This window comes from Oncorhynchus mykiss, chromosome 16 (assembly GCF_057628025.1).
Source record: "Oncorhynchus mykiss isolate SJ-2025 chromosome 16, ASM5762802v1, whole genome shotgun sequence".
Lineage (NCBI taxonomy): Eukaryota > Metazoa > Chordata > Actinopteri > Salmoniformes > Salmonidae > Oncorhynchus > Oncorhynchus mykiss.
This window is the reverse complement of record NC_143037.1, coordinates 47689744-47709093: the sequence shown is the minus strand read 5'-3', so window position 1 is coordinate 47709093 and position 19350 is coordinate 47689744. Positions and strand designations below refer to the sequence as shown.

General features: G+C 42.7%; 1 long non-coding RNA gene across 1 annotated transcript in view; it reads right to left on the bottom strand.

Annotated features, from left to right (window-relative positions):
* Nucleotides 1-230: 230 nt before the first annotated feature.
* Nucleotides 231-19350, bottom strand: part of LOC149976907 (uncharacterized) — a 167947-nt gene continuing 148827 nt past the window's right edge. Inside the window, exon 3 of the long non-coding RNA XR_016487301.1 lies at nt 231-368. This is a non-coding gene — a long non-coding RNA (uncharacterized LOC149976907). The remainder of the gene's footprint in view (nt 369-19350) is intronic.

Here is a 19350-nt window from a genome sequence, read left to right as displayed (position 1 = left end):
ATGCAGATGTAGGAGCACAGTGGCTATGAAAAACTACCTAGAAAGGCCTAGGAAGAAACCTAGAGAGGAACGAGGCTATGAGGGGTGGCCACTCCTCTTCTGGCTGTAGATTATAACAGAACATGGCCAAGATGTTCAAATGTTCATAGATGACCAGCTGGGTCAAATAATAATAATCACAGTGGTTGTAGAGTGTGCAACAGGTCAGCACCTCAGGAGTAAATGTCAGTTGGCTTTTCATAGCTTTTCATTCAGAGTATCTATACCGCTCCTGCTGCCTCTAGAGAGTTGAAAACAGCAGGTGGACTGGGGACAGCAAGGAGTCATCTGGCCAGGTGGTCCTGAGGCATGGTCATAGGGCTCAGGTCCTGAGAGAGAGAGAGAGAGAGAGAGAGAGAGAGAGAGAGAGAGAGAGAGAGAGAGAGAGAGAGAGAGAGAGAGAGAGAGAGAGAGAGAGAGAGAGAGAGAGAGAGAGAGAGAGAGAGAGAGAGAGAGAGAGAGAGAGAGAGAGAGAGAGAGAGAGAGAGAGAGAGAGAGAGAGAGAGAGAGAGAGAGAGAGAGAGAGAGAGAGAGAGAGAGAGAGAGAGAGAGAGAGAGAGAGAGAGAGAGAGAGAGAGAGAGAGAGAGAGAGAGAGAGAGATGTACGGCAGGACCAAATCAGAAAGATAGGTAGGAGCAAGCCAGCATGGATACATTTTTCTGCATCATTTTTGGACAGAAAATTTCAGATTTTTGCAATGTTACATAGATGGAAAAAAGCTGTCCTTGAAACACTCTTGATAAGTCTAGCTGAGCGCACAGTCTAGCTAAGCACACACACGCAATGCAAACAGCACTAAATACCTACTCCAAGCTAGTTAACCACAGTAGCTAGTATTTACATTATAATTACATCACAATGGAATGTCCTTAGCTAGCTAGCTAACTATATTGTGCTACCTAGCGAGTATGCTAACTTTAGATAGCTAGCTAAACATTTGGCTATGGGCTGGCACTGGCACATCTGGAGACTGAATTAAATTGTTTCTTCGTCATCTTGTTGTAGTTATCTAGCTGCGGTCATCTGGCTAGTATCAACAAGGGTTTTCTACAAAATAGCAACATTAGTGCAGCTAGCTAGCTGATATTGGAATCTAGACCATAAACAACACACACATCCATGCATTGCCAAACAACGCTACTGCCACCTTCTGGTTTGGAATATTTTAACAAGGCTGAGTAGCTGACGATGTCAAGGTCTTTGCTGTGTGAACACAAAAGAGATTGACTGCCGACAACTCTGTTCAGAGGTGCTAAGTACTGTTGGCAAGAAAACATTTGACAATCCTACCAGTGAGCTTTTATGCCTGTTCTGTACTTTCATATAGTCAAAAAATGCATTCCATCAAAGAGGAAAGACTACAGTAAACCTCTCAGGCCTCACACAGTCTGAAGTGTTAGTCATACTGCATTTACATTACCGTGTAGGTCTGATGGTGAAGTGGACGTACTCAGTATTTATTTATTTTTAGGTTGGGTTTAGTTTTTTTTAGGCTGTGTGAGATATCAGCTGATGTAAGAAGGGCTTTATAAATACATTTGATTTGATTTCTAAATAAAGCATGTTGAGATCCGGATATGGACCTCAGCCAAGAGAAGCATATCTGGAATCAATATGGCTTAATATCTTGAAAGTGCTGAGAAAACACAGATATGCGATGTATATAGTCAGTATCTGTCACCATGAAGAGAGACAATAGGATGTCACATATCTCAGGACATTGAATGAGTCCATATCCGGCCATAGGAAATGTCCATGTGTGATATTCAGAGTAATCCCAATAGCATACATGTCTAAAAGATTCATCTGGATTCAGAATATGTCAGGATATGGTGCACATCCACAAAACTCTAAATATGCATTGGAAATGATCTGTATTCTGTCGAATATTAAAAACGTGTCATGGCAAGATATCCCCTGATATGGACCCTTTTAGCCCAGTGAAGGTTTTGAAGTGTTCCTATATCTAGAAAAGATAACAAAGCTCAGGAAATACTGTCCTTTTTTTAGACACATATTTAACTCCTCGTACTTTGGACACATATTTCACTCCTCCATACCATTCTCGGTGTGTTTAATACTCCATCCATTCCATTTGTTTGTATGGGTTACCTTCAGACGAGTCCCGTGACACTTGTGGGGGTCGTAGAGCAAAACGCAGAACACCATCGTGAGAGTCTCCCCTTTCCACAGAGGGGTCAATAGTTTTAGGCCAAACCGTCCGGACGCTACAGACGTTCTTGTGAGAAGACCGATTTTCGGGACGTCTCATGATCTGACAAACACTGTTGTAGCTCGGCCACCTTCCATCGCTGATGCGGAAGGCCGAAGGAGGCGGATGAGATGGCTTGAGACGCAGCCCACGCAAAACCTGAAATCTCTAGCTTGAACTGACAGATTGGGGTGTGGATGTTTTTATGTTTTTATTATATTACTTAGATAAACTCTTAAATTAAGAACAATATATACATGTCACACAATTCACTTGTGGGTACGCACAACATCCTACAAGTCCGGAGATGTGAGTGAATACAGTTGTTGATGGACAGAGACAGTGATGTTGCACTCTGCCACTGCTTGATGGAGACCGCAAGTATTGTGTGACCTGTATAGTCAAGAGGGTGGGCAGATGTCCAGCCCCCTAGTAACATCCCTAGAAACGTATCAAATCAAATCAAATCAAATGTATTTATATGTATTTATATATAGAAACTGGAGCAGCAGCACAGCCAGGTGGACTGGCGACAGCAAGGAGTCATCATGCCAGGTAGTCCTGAGGCATGGTCCTAGGGCTCAGGTCCTCCGAGAGAGAGAAAGAAAGAGAGAAAGAGAGAATTAGAGAGAGCATACTTAAATTCACACAGGACACCGGATAAGACAGGAGAAGTACTCCAGATATAACAAACTGACCCTGGCCCCCGACACATAAACTACTGCAGCATAAATACTGGAGGCTGAGACACCACAGGTCTCACAGGTCAGGGAGAGTTTGAGAGACGTTTCTGCTACCCCCCAGACTCAGTCTCCAGTCGTGGGGGATGGGGAGTGGAGTGTGCAGCTCAGGGTTGTGAGGTACTGATAACAGTCGATGGCAGGGAATTCGTAATAACTCCACTGGCTGGGTAGATACACTACATGACCAGAGGTATGTGGACACCTGCTCGTCAAACATCTCAATCCAAAATCATGGGCATTATTAATATGTAGTTGGTCCATCGGACTGCGAGATGGTGAAGCGTAATTCATCACTCCAGAGAACACGTTTCCACTGGTCCAGAGTCCAATGGCGGCAACCTTTACACCACTCCAGCCGACATTGACATTGCGCAATGTGACCTTAGGCTTGTGTGCGGCTGCTTGACCAAGGAAACACATTTCATGAAGCTCCAGACAAACAGTTATTGTGCAGATGTTGCTTCCAGAGGCAGTTTGGAACTGGGTAGTGAGTTTTGCAACTGAGGACAGATGATTTTTATGCGCTACGCGCTTCAGCACTCAGCGGTCCTGTTCTGTGAGCTTGTGAGGCCTACAACTTTGAGTTTTATATACCTGTCAGCAACTGGTTTGGCTGAAATAGCCAAATCTACTAATTTGAAGAGGTGTCCACATACTTTTGAACATACCGTGTACATTCCCACATTATTGTATGACGTGGTTTCCAACCTCGGGAACTCTCCCACAGTGACCGCTCTGCTCCATCCCTTTGTGACTAATGGTAAAGCTCTTTCTGTGGGGTCTACACCAGGGAGTGAAGGAGAGAGAAACAGAGGGAGAAAGGAAAGTTAAATAAACATTCTACCAGAGCCATGTAACATAGTGTAAGTAGGCTGCTAATGGCTTTTTACACAATAGTGTGCTGTGGGAGGAGAGAGCGACAGAGAGAATCCCACGTTGCCCTTTCCCTCTCTGAGGGAAACCTTGGAAGACAGGGTGTCATGGTGTCACGGAGCCTGAAACAACAACACTGTCTGGGTGCAGCTCACCCACTGCTATTATCAGACCTCATGGCTGCAAATAGTGTAATTGCTTTAAAACGGTAGAAAAAGGGGAGGCTGTTAGAGGATTAATTATGGGATTTGGTTTCACACTGAAGGAGCCCAAGAGGGAGTCCAAGGCCACAGCCAGGGGCCAGGAGAAATAAATAAACCTGTCAGCTCTGTGTGGGGAGGCCTGTGGAGAGAGCACACAAACACACATGGGCGCACATACACACACAGGCAAGCACACACGCGTGCATGCAAACACGGAAACGCACACTGGCGCATACACACACACCACAGGACTTCACAGCACATCTGGAGTGATGGATGCTTGGTTTGCCCACACCACAGTTCTGTTCTAAAAGAGTGTGTAACCTATACAACTAAAACATAGTTCAAATAAACATTTTAGCTTTAAAGTAGACCTTGAAAAACAAGCTTAGTAAACATTGGATTTACTTACAGTCACATATTCCCATCTACTGATTTTTCCCAGAAGACATTTTAGACATTAAAAACATATTTTGAAGTTGATTGGAGCCAGTTTTGTGATTTCAAAATCATAAATGCCCACAGAGGCTAGGATTGCTTCTTCATACCTGTTTTCACATAGAAAGAACATTTGACATATTACTGCTTATTTATTAATATCTGAAATAGAGAGTAGAGAAAAGGCTTATTGTGTTTAAATTCTTTAGTAAACATTTAACTTGTCATGTGTCTCCCAAGTTGTTTACATTGTGAGAGACTGGAAGATCCCTGACGTCAGTAAATGTCAGCTGTTGAAAGTGGATGAGCGATGGATGCAGTGAACGTTAACCCTCCATCTGTACATTAAATAGACCCTTTGTTGTCCACCGTTCTTCTGCCCCTGTCCCCCTTCCCGTATTTCTCCTACTGTGTCCCCTTCCCTGAGTGAGGTGCCAGTTTGGGGTCAACGCCCCTACGGAGGATGAAGTGGGTGATAACTGAATTGTAAAATCAAAATCCACTGAAACAGGATGAAGCTATTACTTCTAAAAAATAATCATCCACACTTTTAGTATAATTGACCACAAAATCATGTTCATTTAGATGCTCCGCACTTAATTCTGTCCCCATATATAGTCAGGACAATGCTAATTCGGGGGGTAGCCCCATCCGGGACTCAAACCCCGGTCCAGCGACAGTCAAGCCAACACATTAACCTGCATGCAGATGACACTGTGGTGTATGCTATTGCCTCCACAGCTGACCAGGCTCTGTCAGAGCTTCTATCTAATTTTATTTGCAAAAAGCCTTTGTTGAACTGAAATGGATACTTAATGCAGATTAAACCAAGTATATGTCATTTTCCAAATCACGCAAAAAAAACGTATCTGATGATTTACTGCATGCATTCATACTTTGGATGGTCCCCTCATTGATTGTGTCCCCACTTATAAATACCTGGGCATCTGGATCGACAAGGCTTTCTATAGGAACAGATCCTGTCTTTCGTTAAATAGCAGAAAACGAATCATTCAGTCAACATTCCTTCTGATTATTGACTATGACGATATCGTCTATATGAGTGCAGCTGCCACTGTATTGAAGCCATTGAACACAGTTTATCAAAGCGGATTGCACTTTATTACGAGGGATAGGGTTCACTACGCATCATTGCATTTTGTATCAGAAAGTAGGCTGGCCCTCCTTGAAGTCCTTTAGATCGATGCATTGTGCTCATTTTGTCAATAAAGCCCTCTTGCATAAACTTCCGCCAAATTAACCTTCAGATGTACTGTATAAGTTACCAGACCTGGACTCCGAGATGGCTAACCCTGGAGATCCCTTCAGTCTCCACTGAGTTAGGTAAATCTGCTCTCATGTGGAATGATCTCCAAAAGTCCTTAAAGTTGGTGGATTTGGGGCCTCGGGGGTAATTCCAGGGAATTTTAGAGGGCCTTTTTACTGAAGAATGTGTTTCACATGACTATGTTTTGCTTTTCATGTATTGTGTATTTGATGTGTATATATCGATGTGTACAGTGAAATTGTGTTGTTAAATGTGTTCCTAATTGACTAAAGGTGAAATAAATCATTAACCAGAGGTCATGAAGTGTTGGGTTAAGTTCCAATATCCTCACATTCTATAATACTTTTCCCAATTATCTAGACCAGTGGTTTAGTGATGAGCAAGTTGACTCGTAACTTAAGTTACAATGCAATACTGACATTAACAAAGCATAATTCTAGGCATATAGACCAGAGGCCTAGAAGCCTAGGAAAATTGAATGTATCATACAACCGTTCTCCAATGGACAGGATACAGGATAAGAGAGAAAACAACAGACCTTCATTCCATTTATAACATCTGAAGGTGTAACTTTTTAAAAACAAAACCAATCACCATTGACCAATCAAACGATACCAAGTTTACAGTAACCTGATCACCCAGGCCCAATCTCCGCTGGGTGTCACAGCAACTAAGGGCTTGGGATGAGACCAATGTAAACAAAGCAGAATTCCTGAGAGGATGATAAAACATCTTTGCATAAAGTAATAGAGTTCACCATGCACAGATACAAGTTACCACAGAGATCATACACCCATATAGATGGAATGACAGTTCTCCTCAACTGGTTCTAAAAACCTGTTTTCACTTTGTCATTATGGGGTATTGTGTGTATAGTGTAAAGTGACAAAAAAGTGATTTTTATTGTTGTGAAAACATTTAGTTAAAATGTAATCAATACATGTGGATGATCAAATCAAATCAAATGATCTGTCACATGCGCCGAATACAACAGACCTTACAGTGAAATCCTTACTTACAAGACCCTAACCAACAATGCAGTTTCAAGACGAAAAAAAGAAGTAACAAATAAAACTAATAAATAATTAAAGAGCAGCAGTAAAATAACAATAGCGAGGCTATGCAGTATACAGGGGGTACCGGTACAGAGTCAATGTGCGGGGGTACCGGTACAGAGTCAATGTGCGGGGGTACCGGTACAGAGTCAATGTGCGGGGGCACCGGTTAGATGAGCTAATTGAGGTAATATGTACATGTAGGTAGAGTTACTAAAGTGACTATGCATAGATAATAACAGAGAGTAGCAGCAGCGTGGGGGGGGGGGGGGGGCAATGCAAATAGTCTGGGGTAGCCATTTGATTAGATGTTCAGGAGTCTTATGGCTTGGGGGTAGAAGCTGTTTAGAATCCTCTTGGACCTAGATTTGGGTTAGGGTCTAGAAGATTGTTCTGAGAGTGATATCGAGAGAGTTGGTCAGATACAGCACTCTCAACTGTTTTGGAAAGTAAAGAGAGAAGGGATATCGGTCTGTAGTTTTTGACATCAGAGGGGTCGAGCGTTGGTTTCTTAAGGAGGGGAGCGACTCTGGATATCTTGAAGTCACAGGGGATGCAGACAGTAGTCAGGGATGAGTTGATGAGTGAAGTGAGAAGGTCTCCAGAGGTGGAGCAGGGAGGACGGGATGGGGTCAAGAGGGCAAGTTGTCGTGCGGCCAGAAATCACAAGTTGCAGGATTTCATCTGGAAAGAGAGGGGAGAATGAGGTCAAGGCGTTGGGTAGTTCTGTGTGAGTGGGACCAGTTGACTCAGTAGGCTGATAAGGGGCGGATGTCGTCAACCTTTTTTTCCAAAGTGGTTGACATAGTCATCCGCAGTGAGGGAAGAGGGAGGTGGAGGATTAAGGAGGGGGAGAATAATTATTGAAGTTATTAAATCAAAACAGCTTTGAAGCAACTGGTTTCACAAGCAAAATGAAAACGAAGTGTAGCAGCATCTCAGTTTACAGCACGCAACATTAGCATACCAATGATGAAGGTTCTAAGACCTTCTAAGGCCTTGTGAGAAACAAGGCAATGGTTTTAACACGCACATCTATACATTCAGATGGACATAGCCATATACTGTACACTACGCATAGGACAACAACCATTATTTGAGTAACAGCAGTTATTACATTTTGCCTAGCAATTTGTAGGCTGTACATAAAAAAGCACATTCACAAAAGTAACCTATATGCACCCTTAGAATAAAAGGTGCTATCTATAAGGTAAAAGGGTTCTTTGGCTGTCCACATAGGAGAACCCTTTGAAGAACCCGTTTTGGTTCCAGGTAGAACCCTTTTGAATTATATTTAGAACCCTTTACACAGACCCAAAAGAGTTCTACCTGGAACCATAAAGGGTTGCACCTTGAACTGAAAATGGTTCTCCTATGTGGACAGCCGAAGAACCCTTTTGCTAACTTTTTTTTCTAAGAGTGTAGCCATCACAAATGGATATAGAAAAACTATTGAGTTACAAAGGAAGAACTTATTAACACATCAAAAAATCTACATCCTAGGTGGAATCATAAAAGGTTCAAATCTGAAATCGAATCAGTCTGACTTGCATTGTAAGGGAAAAGAGTCAGTCATCATTATAACAACAAGCAGACAAATGTAAACATAGGAAACTATTATCAATGACCTTAGACCATCCTGTGTAGCCTATCAATAAACAACCACCCAGTCAGCCATTGGCAAGCAGAGGGTTGGGAGAGAACTCATACAGTAACTCACAGTCATCTTTACATTATCAGATGGACTTGGTTTTATACACAATATGCATAGGAACAATCGACTATTCAAATAAATCACACTCAGAAATCGAGATTAAAAGGGTTCAACATTATAAACATGTTTTGTTTTTTGAGTTCAAAACCGTTTCTCAAACAATTCAAGATATTTATCGAAGAGGGTTTACAGGATCATTTGCTCTACAATTACCCACTCACACCAAGCATTGAGATGATGTCTATAGAGCAATTGATCCTCATTGATAAATATCCTGGCTTGTTTGAGAAATGGTGCAGACTCTACCCCAAAGTTTTAAACTCAATATATATTTTAATCTTATCAGAAACCGTTTTAATCTTGTGTGGTAATCAGTTTTTTCTTGAATAACTTTTATCTTGCATTAATTAGTGTGTAATCCTAAACTTTATGAACTAACTGTACATGCGCCAAATACACAACAATTTCCAAATGCTTTTGGGAACTTGGAAAGAGAAGGTTAACGTTGATCCACCGAGGCAAAATGACAATGTCGGAGCTCAATTCAATAAGAGAAAAGCTGTGAAATGGAGAGTTGAAAATAAAGAGAAGGGCAAAGATGTTACGTGTGATGATTGTGAGGCGCTATACAAATTGGACAGTCACAAGACGGACTTGAAATATGGCATGTCAAGGGAACTCAACCTGGTCTCGGATCAAAACGTATTAAATGTTACTGACTCTGAGCCTGCCTGCCATCCTGTGCCTTTGCCACTACTCTGGATTACCGACCGCTGCCTTACCTGACCCTGAGCCTGCCTGCTGTCCTGTGCCTTTGCCACTACTCTGGATTATCGACTCCTGCCTGCCTTAAACTGTTGTTTGCCTGTCCCTGTTGCTGTAATAAACATAGTTTCTTCAATACAGTCTGCATTTGGGTCTTACCTGAAACATGACTGACCCAGTAGACTTGGACCAGCTCCGCAACCCCTCTGATGGAAGGGTTCCAGGACGTGGCCGAATGTCACGACCTAGCATTAGATGCATTGCCTACCACGACGGTAACATCCCAGCCCCTCATTTTTAAAAATGTTACCTTTATTTAACTAGGCAAGTCAGTTAAGAACAAATTCTTATTTTCAATGAATGCCTAGGAACAGTGGGTTAACTGTCTTGTTCAGGTACAAAACTAGGCTACCTGCCACCCCAGAGACTTGGACTGGTCTCCAAGTCCAAGTTGGTCGTCATTAACCCGACTGGTAGCAGCGCCGTCAGCCCGGTTTCCCAGGAACCCCGCTTACCTCCCCTGGAGCGCTACGATGGAGATTCCACAACCTGCCGGGCCTTTCTCTCCCAGTGCTCCCTCGTTTTTGAGCTGCAGCCTTATTCGTTCCCCTCACACCACTCGAAGATAGTGTACATTATTACGCAGATGTCCAGGAGGGCACTCGCCTGGGGCCACGGCGGTGTGGGAAAAACAATCCGTCATCTGCCTCAGTCTGGAGGTATTCGTGGCGGAGGTGAGAAAAGATTTTGAGGCACCGGTGTCTCGAAGAGAGGCTGCCTGGAAGTTACTCCAGCTTCGGCAGGACTCCCTCAGTGTGGCAGACTATGCAGTGGATTTCCGCACACTAGCAGCGGAGGATGCCTGGAACCCGGAAGAGCTATTCGACACGTTCCTACACGGATTATCGGAGGAAGTAAAGGACGCACCGGTCACTGTGTGTCTAACTGTCACTGTGTGTCTAAACTCATTGGTGGGTCTTAAGGATAATTTTGCTTCCCCCCTACTCGCCCCCCTCTCCATGCCATCCTGCCTTGGGGCGACCAGTCCAAGTCTCTCATTGACTCTGGGGCCGATATGAGTCTTATGGATGTTACTCTGGAGCCCGAACTGGGTATTCCTACTCAACCCCTCTCCATTCCAATGAATGTTAGAATGCTGGATGGGTGCTCTATTGGCCAGGTCACCCATCATACCACCCCCATCAACCTACGTGTGTTGGGGAACCACAGCGAGACGAATTGAGCCTCCGCAGGTACCCGTGGTATTGGGATTCTCTGTTGCCCCGTACCCTCCGTATACTTCCTACTTATCATGTGTCTAAATGTAAACCTATGTCTCACAGCCCTTTGTCTCCCGTTTCCTGTGTTCTCTGTTTGTTTGTTGCCAGTTCGTCTTGTTTGTCAAGTCAACCAGCGTTTTCCCCAGTCTCTCTTTTTCTTGCTCTCCTGGTTTTGACCTTTGCCTGTCCTGACTCTGAGCCCGCCTGCCTGACCACTCTGCCTGCCCCTGAAACTGAGCCTGCCTGCCGTCCTGTGCCTTTGCACCTACTCTAGATTATCGACCCCTGCCTGCCTTGACCTGTCATTTGCCTGCCCCTGTTGCTGTAATAACAATTGTTACGTCAACACAGTCTGCATTTGGGTCTTACCTAAAACATGATATACGTCAGGTTACATTACATTAGCCCACCAATGTAATAGCGGTCGTATATTATAATATGAATTGTAGGATGTATATTATGTTAAGCATTGCTATTCGTACAATTTACAATTTGGCAATACATATGAATACGAATTCCAATTTTTTGTTGCTAACATTAGCTAGATGGCTAGGTGGCTAATAGTAACGTTAGCTAGGTTAATACAGTTAGCTAAGCTAGGGGTTAAGGTTAGAGTTATGGTTAGGGTTTAGGTTACGGTTAAGAGTTAGGTTAAAGGGTTAATTTATGTGTTAGACTTAGGGGAATGGTTAGCTACGATGCTAAGTAGTTGCATGCTACACTAACATGCTCAGTAGTAGCTAAAACGTAAGTAGGTGCAAAGTTGCTAATTACTTAAATGCTCAATTTGAATACACAACCTTTAGGTTGCTAGAAGTTTGCATTATACACCTACCTATCCCTTCACTAGCAACCATCCTCCTAGGGTTTTTGCCTTAAGTAACCTATTGTCTTATTGAACATAATATCGTACTAAACGGGTCAAATAATGTAACCTAATGTAAAATATCTTACTAAATGGAGTGTCACGAATAATATGTTCTCTCTGAGATCAGGCTGGGGAACTGCACTGTTCAGATAGGTTAAATGGATAGTAGCCTAACTGAAATCTGGTCTGGACACTGACTGCTGGTTTATAAACTCTCATATATAACGTAATATTAACTTCTGCAGAATTAAGCAGTTTTCTACAGTTATGTACTTGAAAATGTTCGGTACATATATTTGTATGATCTTTTACCAGATGTTATATTTTCCCACATTTCCACAGACTCCAAAGTGTTTCCTTTCAAATGGTATTAAGAATATGTAAATCCTTGCTTCAGGTCCTGAGCTACAGGCAATTAGATTTGGGGATGTTATTTTTGGCTGAAATGGAAAAAAAAGGTCAGATCCTTTTAACAATGATTTCAGAGTCTAACAACGTAGCAGACAAAAGTGCTCTTTTCCCCAGGCACCAATGACGTGGACGCTGATTAATTAAATGTGGAAGACTAATTTCGGTTTAATGCAGTTGTGCAACTGACTAGGTATCCTCTTCCCCCTTTCCCTGTTGCAAGGATAAAGGAGATACCTTACCTTCTCGTAATTACCTTGTACAAATGATCAGTTTGACCCCACTCCCCCTCACAAGCTAATGGTTGGTTTCGCTCTTCACATGTTCAACAAGTAATATTTCCAACAGTATCAGTCAGTGTTACTAAATACTGAATGAACAATAAACTTCAGAGTTTCCGAGTTCCGACTAGTACGTGAAACATTCTCGCGGAATTATCCACGACCCCACTCTCAATCCAGAAGTACCACTGTGCAGTGTTAGATCCACCCGCTATTCCAAACCAACACATTTAACAACATTTTACCACAATAGACGATGGTAGAACAAGCTACTAAATCAACACAAAACACAGATTTCAAATGTAAAACTTTAGCAAGAAAATTATAACCTCCTGCCTAAACTGCTAGCAAGATCACCTTCCTGTTCCAAGCCACTTCCACCCATACGTGGGAACAGGTTAGTTCAAATAATTTATACATGATGACTGATAGAGGGGAATGTGTTGAAGCCACCATCTTGGCACTCCCCCACCGTTGTAAAAAAAAATATTTTGCTATAGAAATGCACTTATTCATGTCTACATTCATTAATTTATGCCATGTTTATTTTATTACAGACACATTAATACATACTTTTAAATTATATTATGTGAGCTAAACAAACATTCAAAATGAAACTGTACAGACTAAAACAAAAAATACTTAAAAACATTTAATTTTGGCCTTTTATTGAAATACTGTACAATTCCACTCATTCTTATGGAGGACTGCTCGTACTGGGAGGTGCCAATACGGCCGACTGGTGGCTTTAAGCCTCTCAATGGCCAATACATAGCAATAGCAATCCAGGGTTTATTTACATCATTGTTTACTTCCCAGCTAGCTGCTAGCCAGCTAACCCTTAAAAGCAGTGGTGGTTATTGCTTATTAAGGTTGAGGGAGGAAGATTTTCTTTATGAGCATGGCCATATTCCATTCACTTAGTCAATGTAACATCGATAGGTTTAGGCTACTACATGATGCTCAAATTTTCCCTATAAATATCATGAGGTTGCACAGGTCGAGAGGAAAAATGAGAGTAATCAAGGTGACAGACAGTGACACATTCATTACCGACTTGCACACTCTTGCCTGCATCTAGCTGATCTAGGGTGTAATCATTAGTCCAACAGTTGCAAACAAGAGTTTTTGTTGGACTAATTAATTTATGATTATCCCTGTTTTGTTCCATTTGCTTCCATTTATATTTTTCAACAGAATCGGCGGAATGAGTACACCCCTGATCACACGCAAACATTTCACTTTCATAGCCACATGCAAAAAGCTTGTTGTATTCCTTCTCATATCTATGCGTTGTATTCCTCCCCTCACATTTTCCCTTTGCTTGTGGACTTCAGCTGTCTGTGACCAGGCAAAAAAAATAATCTAAGCCAAACATTCATATCATAACCGCTACACACAGCCTACATCGTTGTAACCATATTAGCTAAAGTAACATCATAGTCAACATAGTTAATATAACTTATGCATTAGTAAACCCAATATAATCATGTAGTGCAGTGTACAGTCAGTAAGCAGTTTATCAGTTACACTGGCGGGCCCCGGTGGCAATACATGAGTAAAACCAAAAGCTTACCTTGACTTGGAGGAGTTCCAGTGTTGGATAATCATAGCCAGCTAGCAAACATAGCATCCCTGTGTTTGAGCTGGGTGTTTGAGTATGCTAAACTAGCTAGCTGCATTTTCTACCTCTTGCTCCTCCTTCATTTTTGAAGAAATTGTTTAACTATTGTCTTTCTCTCTCTTTGAGTCAACTACTCACCACATTTTATGCACTGCAGTGCTAACTAGCTTTCAGTACAATATTAATTATCTGATCCTTTGATTGGGTGGATGTCAGTTTATGCTGCAAGAGCTCCGATAGGTTGGAGGATGTCCTCCGAAATTTGTCATAATTACTGTGTAAGTCTATGGAAGGGGGGAGAACCATGAACCCCTTAGGTTTTGTATTGAAGCCAATGTACCCAGAGGAGGACGGAAGCTATTTGTCCTCCGGCTACACCATGGTACTATCCTACAGAGTGCTCTCTCTCTCTCTTGCTCCTCCTTCATTTTTGAAGAAATTGTTTAACTATTGTCTTTCTCTCTCTTTGAGTCAACTACTCACCACATTTTATGCACTGCAGTGCTAACTAGCTTTCAGTACAATATTAATTATCTGATCCTTTGATTGGGTGGATGTCAGTTTATGCTGCAAGAGCTCCGATAGGTTGGAGGATGTCCTCCGAAATTTGTCATAATTACTGTGTAAGTCTATGGAAGGGGGGAGAACCATGAACCCCTTAGGTTTTGTATTGAAGCCAATGTACCCAGAGGAGGACGGAAGCTATTTGTCCTCCGGCTACACCATGGTACTATCCTACAGAGTGCTGTTGAGGCTACTGTAGACCTTCATTGCAAAGCAGTGTGTTATAATCAATTATTTGTTGACATGTGAATATATTTTTGTAAAGTTTTATCTAAAAAGGATAACATTTTACATGCTTCAATGTTGACAATTTTATGAAATTCACTGAGGAGGATGGTCCTCCCCTTCCTCCTCTGAGGAGCCTCCACGGCTTACAAGGTAAGCATCTTATTCTCCGCCACACTATGATCACAGATGAAAGGAGAATAGTGTTAGTTTAGTTATAAGTATCTTTGGTATGATTTGTTAATCAGGGGAAAAAGACCACACTGACTCAGCCAGCCATGCCGGCCTCAGTGAACCCCAACTGTGAACGTATCTGTATGGACCAGCAAGACATCAGGGCACAGTTGCTTGGCAACCCTAAAATCCTGCTGCTCGGAGGTAGGTGAGGTGAGGTGAGGTGAGGTGAGGTTAGGGTTAAATGAAGGAGGTGGTGAGTTGGCAGGGAATGATCTGAAGTCGTGGCCTACAAAGATTCCCCTCTCATTCACTTTACCTCGGCAGGTGCAGCAGCCTTTCATATGAATAGGATCAGTCTCTTTCTTCCATGGATCATCTCTATTCTCCGTTCTTTCTACTCCTGCTAGGTTGAGTTGTGAGATTAGGCCTACATATTCAGGAAGGATTCTTATGTTGCTGTTTGAGGTATAGAGTTCCATTGTCAATGTTAATCTGCGCTAAGAGAAGCTATCTATCATTAATGCATGTCACTGCCTGCATCCCGCTTCTTTAAAGGTTAGACTAGGAAATGAACCCTGCAGACGGTTGTGTGTGTGGACCTGAGGGAGACCAGTGTGTGATACTACAGCCAAGGGCATGTCATCATCATTCCTCTGAGTGATCCAATTATGATCCAATTCTATCTGCTCCACAGACGGGGAAAAGAAGGGATACTGAGGCTACCGGAGGAAGGATAATTGACTCCACTGTCAGGAGCAGAGTGGTGTGCACTAGCTGCTCTTTCTTTTACCTCAGCCACAGGGACAGGACACAACTGGCACAAAATGGAAGCTGTGGAACACTTAGGTAATTGGCTTGGCTTTCTTAGTGTTGTCCTGCAGAAAGATGTCAGTGCAGTATTACCTTTTTGAACAACGTCCTTTTTCATCACACTTAGTGACTACTGACACCAGCCTGAACTCATTCGTTTCAGAAGAACAGCAAGAGTTCTTGGCCAGTCTTGCCTAAAGTAACGCCTACTCAGTGTGCTCCAAATCTCCATAGCAAACATCCCACATAATGATACATAGTATGTAGCTATTCTTGCAGTTCACTGCAGTCTTTTCTCATTGAAAAGGGGAAAGTGTGTTTCTCCATTTTCATTTGTGGTGGCTCATTGGGTCATGGATCCATTAGCTACACTATCTCTCTCAGTCTCAGAGGGTGGGTGTCAGTCTTTCTTTCTGCTACATTAGGAACGTGGCCCTATGGATTCTCCATTAACATTGGGTTTTAGGGTGTGTGCTATTGTCTATTTTGCAGTTCCACTACATTCTGAACATACAGTGCCTTGCGAAAGTATTCGACCCCCTTGAACTTTGCGACCTTTTGCCACATTTCAGGCTTCAAACATAAAGATATAAAACTGTATTTTTTTGTGAAGAATCAACAACAAGTGGGACACAAACATGAAGTGGAACGACATTTATTGGATATTTCAAACTTTTTTAACAAATCAAAAACTGAAAAATTGGACGTGCAAAATTATTCAGCCCACTTAAGTCAATACTTTGTAGCGCCACCTTTTGCTGCGATTACAGCTGTAAGTCGCTTGGGGTATGTCTCTATCAGTTTTGCACATCGAGAGATTGACATTTTTTCCCATTCCTCCTTGCAAAACAGCTCGAGCTCAGTGAGGTTGGATGGAGAGCAATTGTGAACAGCAGTTTTCAGTTCTTTCCACAGATTCTCGATTGGATTCAGGTCTGGACTTTGACTTGGCCATTCTAACACCTGGATATGTTTATTTTTGAACCATTCCATTGTAGATTTTGCTTTATGTTTTGGATCATTGTCTTGTTGGAAGACAAATCTCCGTCCCAGTCTCAGGTCTTTTGCAGACTCCATCAGGTTTTCTTCCAGAATGGTCCTGTATTTGGCTCCATCCATCTTCCCATCAATTTTAACCATCTTCCCTGTCCCTGCTGAAGAAAGGCAGGCCCAAACCATGATGCTGCCACCACCATGTTTGACAGTGGGGATGGTGTGTTCAGCTGTGTTGCTTTTACGCCAAACATAACGTTTTGCATTGTTGCCAAAAAGTTCAATTTTGGTTTCATCTGACCAGAGCACCTTCTTCCACATGTTTGGTGTGTCTCCCAGGTGGCTTGTGGCAAACTTTAAACGACACTTTTTATGGATATCTTTAAGAAATGGCTTTCTTCTTGCCACTCTTCCATAAAGGCCAGATTTGTGCAATATACGACTGATTGTTGTCCTATGGACAGAGTCTCCCACCTCAGCTGTAGATCTCCGCAGTTCATCCAGAGTGAGCATGGGCCTCTTGGCTGCATCTCTGATCAGTCTTCTCCTTGTATGAGCTGAAAGTTTAGAGGGACGGCCAGGTCTTGGTAATTAACCAACAATGCTTTAAGAAGTTAAGAAGAAAAATGTGTTTAAGTAAAAAACAAGTTAAACATTTTTTTATTTTTTTTATGAAAATAAGAGTAACAAATAATTCAACAGCAGCAGTAAAATAACAATAGCGAGGCTATATACAGGGGCTACTGGTACAGAGTCAATGTGTGGGGGCACCGGTTAGCTGAGGTAATTGAGGTAATATGTACATGTAGGTAGAGTTAAAGTGACTATGCATAGAAAATAAACAGAGAGTATCAGCAGCGTAAAAGAGGGGTCTGGGTAGCCCTTTGATTAGCTGTTCAGGAGTCTTAAGGCTTGGTGGTAGAGGGCCTTAGGGCCTTCCTCTGACACTGCCTGGTGTAGCGGCCCTGGATGGCGGGAAGCTTGGCCCCAGTGATGTACTGGGCAGTACGCACCACCCTCTGTAGTGCCTTGCGGACGGAGGCCGAGCAGTTGCCATACCAGGTGCTCTCGATGGTGCCGCTGTAGAGGATCTGAGGACCCATGCCAAATCTTTTCAGTCTCCTGAGGGGGAATAGGCTTTTTTGTACCCTCTTCACGACTGTCTTAGTGTGTTTGGACCATTATACTTTGTTGTTGATGTGGACACCAAGGAACTTGAAGTTCTCAACCTGCTCCACTGCAGCTCCGTCGATGAGAATGGGGGTGTGCTCGGTCCTCCTTTTCCTGTAGTTGGCCAGGGTTGTTCTGTTGATAAGTGTGTATATTGGACCATTGTCCTGTCCTGCTAAGCATTCAAAATGTAACGAGTACTTTTATAACGACACAGGGCGAGACCCAGATGCAGACACATGAGGCAGATGGTTCGTGTCTCTAATATTTATTAAAATACAAGGGGCAGGCAATTTGCCGGTTGAGGACAGGCATAAGTTCATTAACCAGGTCAGAGTCCAAAAGGTACAGGGCGGCAGGCAGGCTTGAGGTCAGGGAAGGCTGAATGGTCAGAACACAGGTATAAATGCACAGGGGATAACGGGGAAGACCGGCAACACAGGTAGCCTGGTGGTTAGAGCATTGGGCCAGTAACCGAAAGGTTGCTGGATTGAATCCCAGTGCTGACAAGGTAAAAATCTGTTGTTCTGCCCCTGAGCAAGGCAGTGTGGTGTTAATTAAGGCAGCCCCCTGCACCTGTCTGATTAAGAGTGATTGGGTTAAATGCGGAAGACAGTTGAACTGAAGACAGCCTTCAGTTGAAGGCATTTAGTTGTACAACTGACTAGATATCCCCCTTTACCTGGAGGGGGGTGGAGACAAGCACAAAGACAGGTGAAACAGGGTGTGACACTTTTGGCTCTCAGGGAAAATGCATGGAGTAAAAAGTATATTATGTCCTTTAGGAATGTAGTGAAGTAAACAAATATAAATACTCAAGTTCATATACCCTCGAAAACAACTTAAGTAGTACTTTTTACTTAAGTACTTTACACCACCGCCTACTGTTTCTGCTTTCATAATCATGACTTGTCTTGTTAATAATGATCTTATGTGTGTTTGCATTCCGCTACACCTGCAATAGCATCTGCTAAACACGTGTATGTGACCAATCAAATTTGATTTGATTTGATTTCAGTTTGGGGGATGGTCCACACAACATACTATCCAACAAAACTGCATCCGTCTGCTGGCTTCTGAGGATCATTGTCCTGAATAAGAATGTGTTCTCAATGCAACTGGCTGGTAGAATACAAGGTATGAAATTAAACATTCAATGCATCCAAACTGTTAACCAACTGTTTATCATAATGGGTAAATAATCAATTTCAGAGGTCTATCAGTGAATACAGACAGACAGCCCATCCCTGACTGTTAGTGTAGTCACATGATGATGGACCGTTGAGAGTCCGTCTGTCAGCACGAGGCAGTCATGTGTGAACAATAAACATGTGGTATCAATCATATGCTTAAGTCTTCAGCCGAGAATCAATCAGCATTCGGAAGCTTACAGACAAATCAGCACAACTGCAGGTGCACTGTTTGACTGGCAGATTATTCTGTCAATGATGAGCAGGAGGAATCTGTGTCCATCCCAAGTGGCAGACTATTTCCTTTATAGTGCACTACTTTTGACCAGGACCCATAGGGGGAATAGGGTACAATTTGGGACGCAGACTATGTACATTCTGGAGCAATAGATTCTTCAGTGCCACTGGCTACTGAGATGTGATTCATAC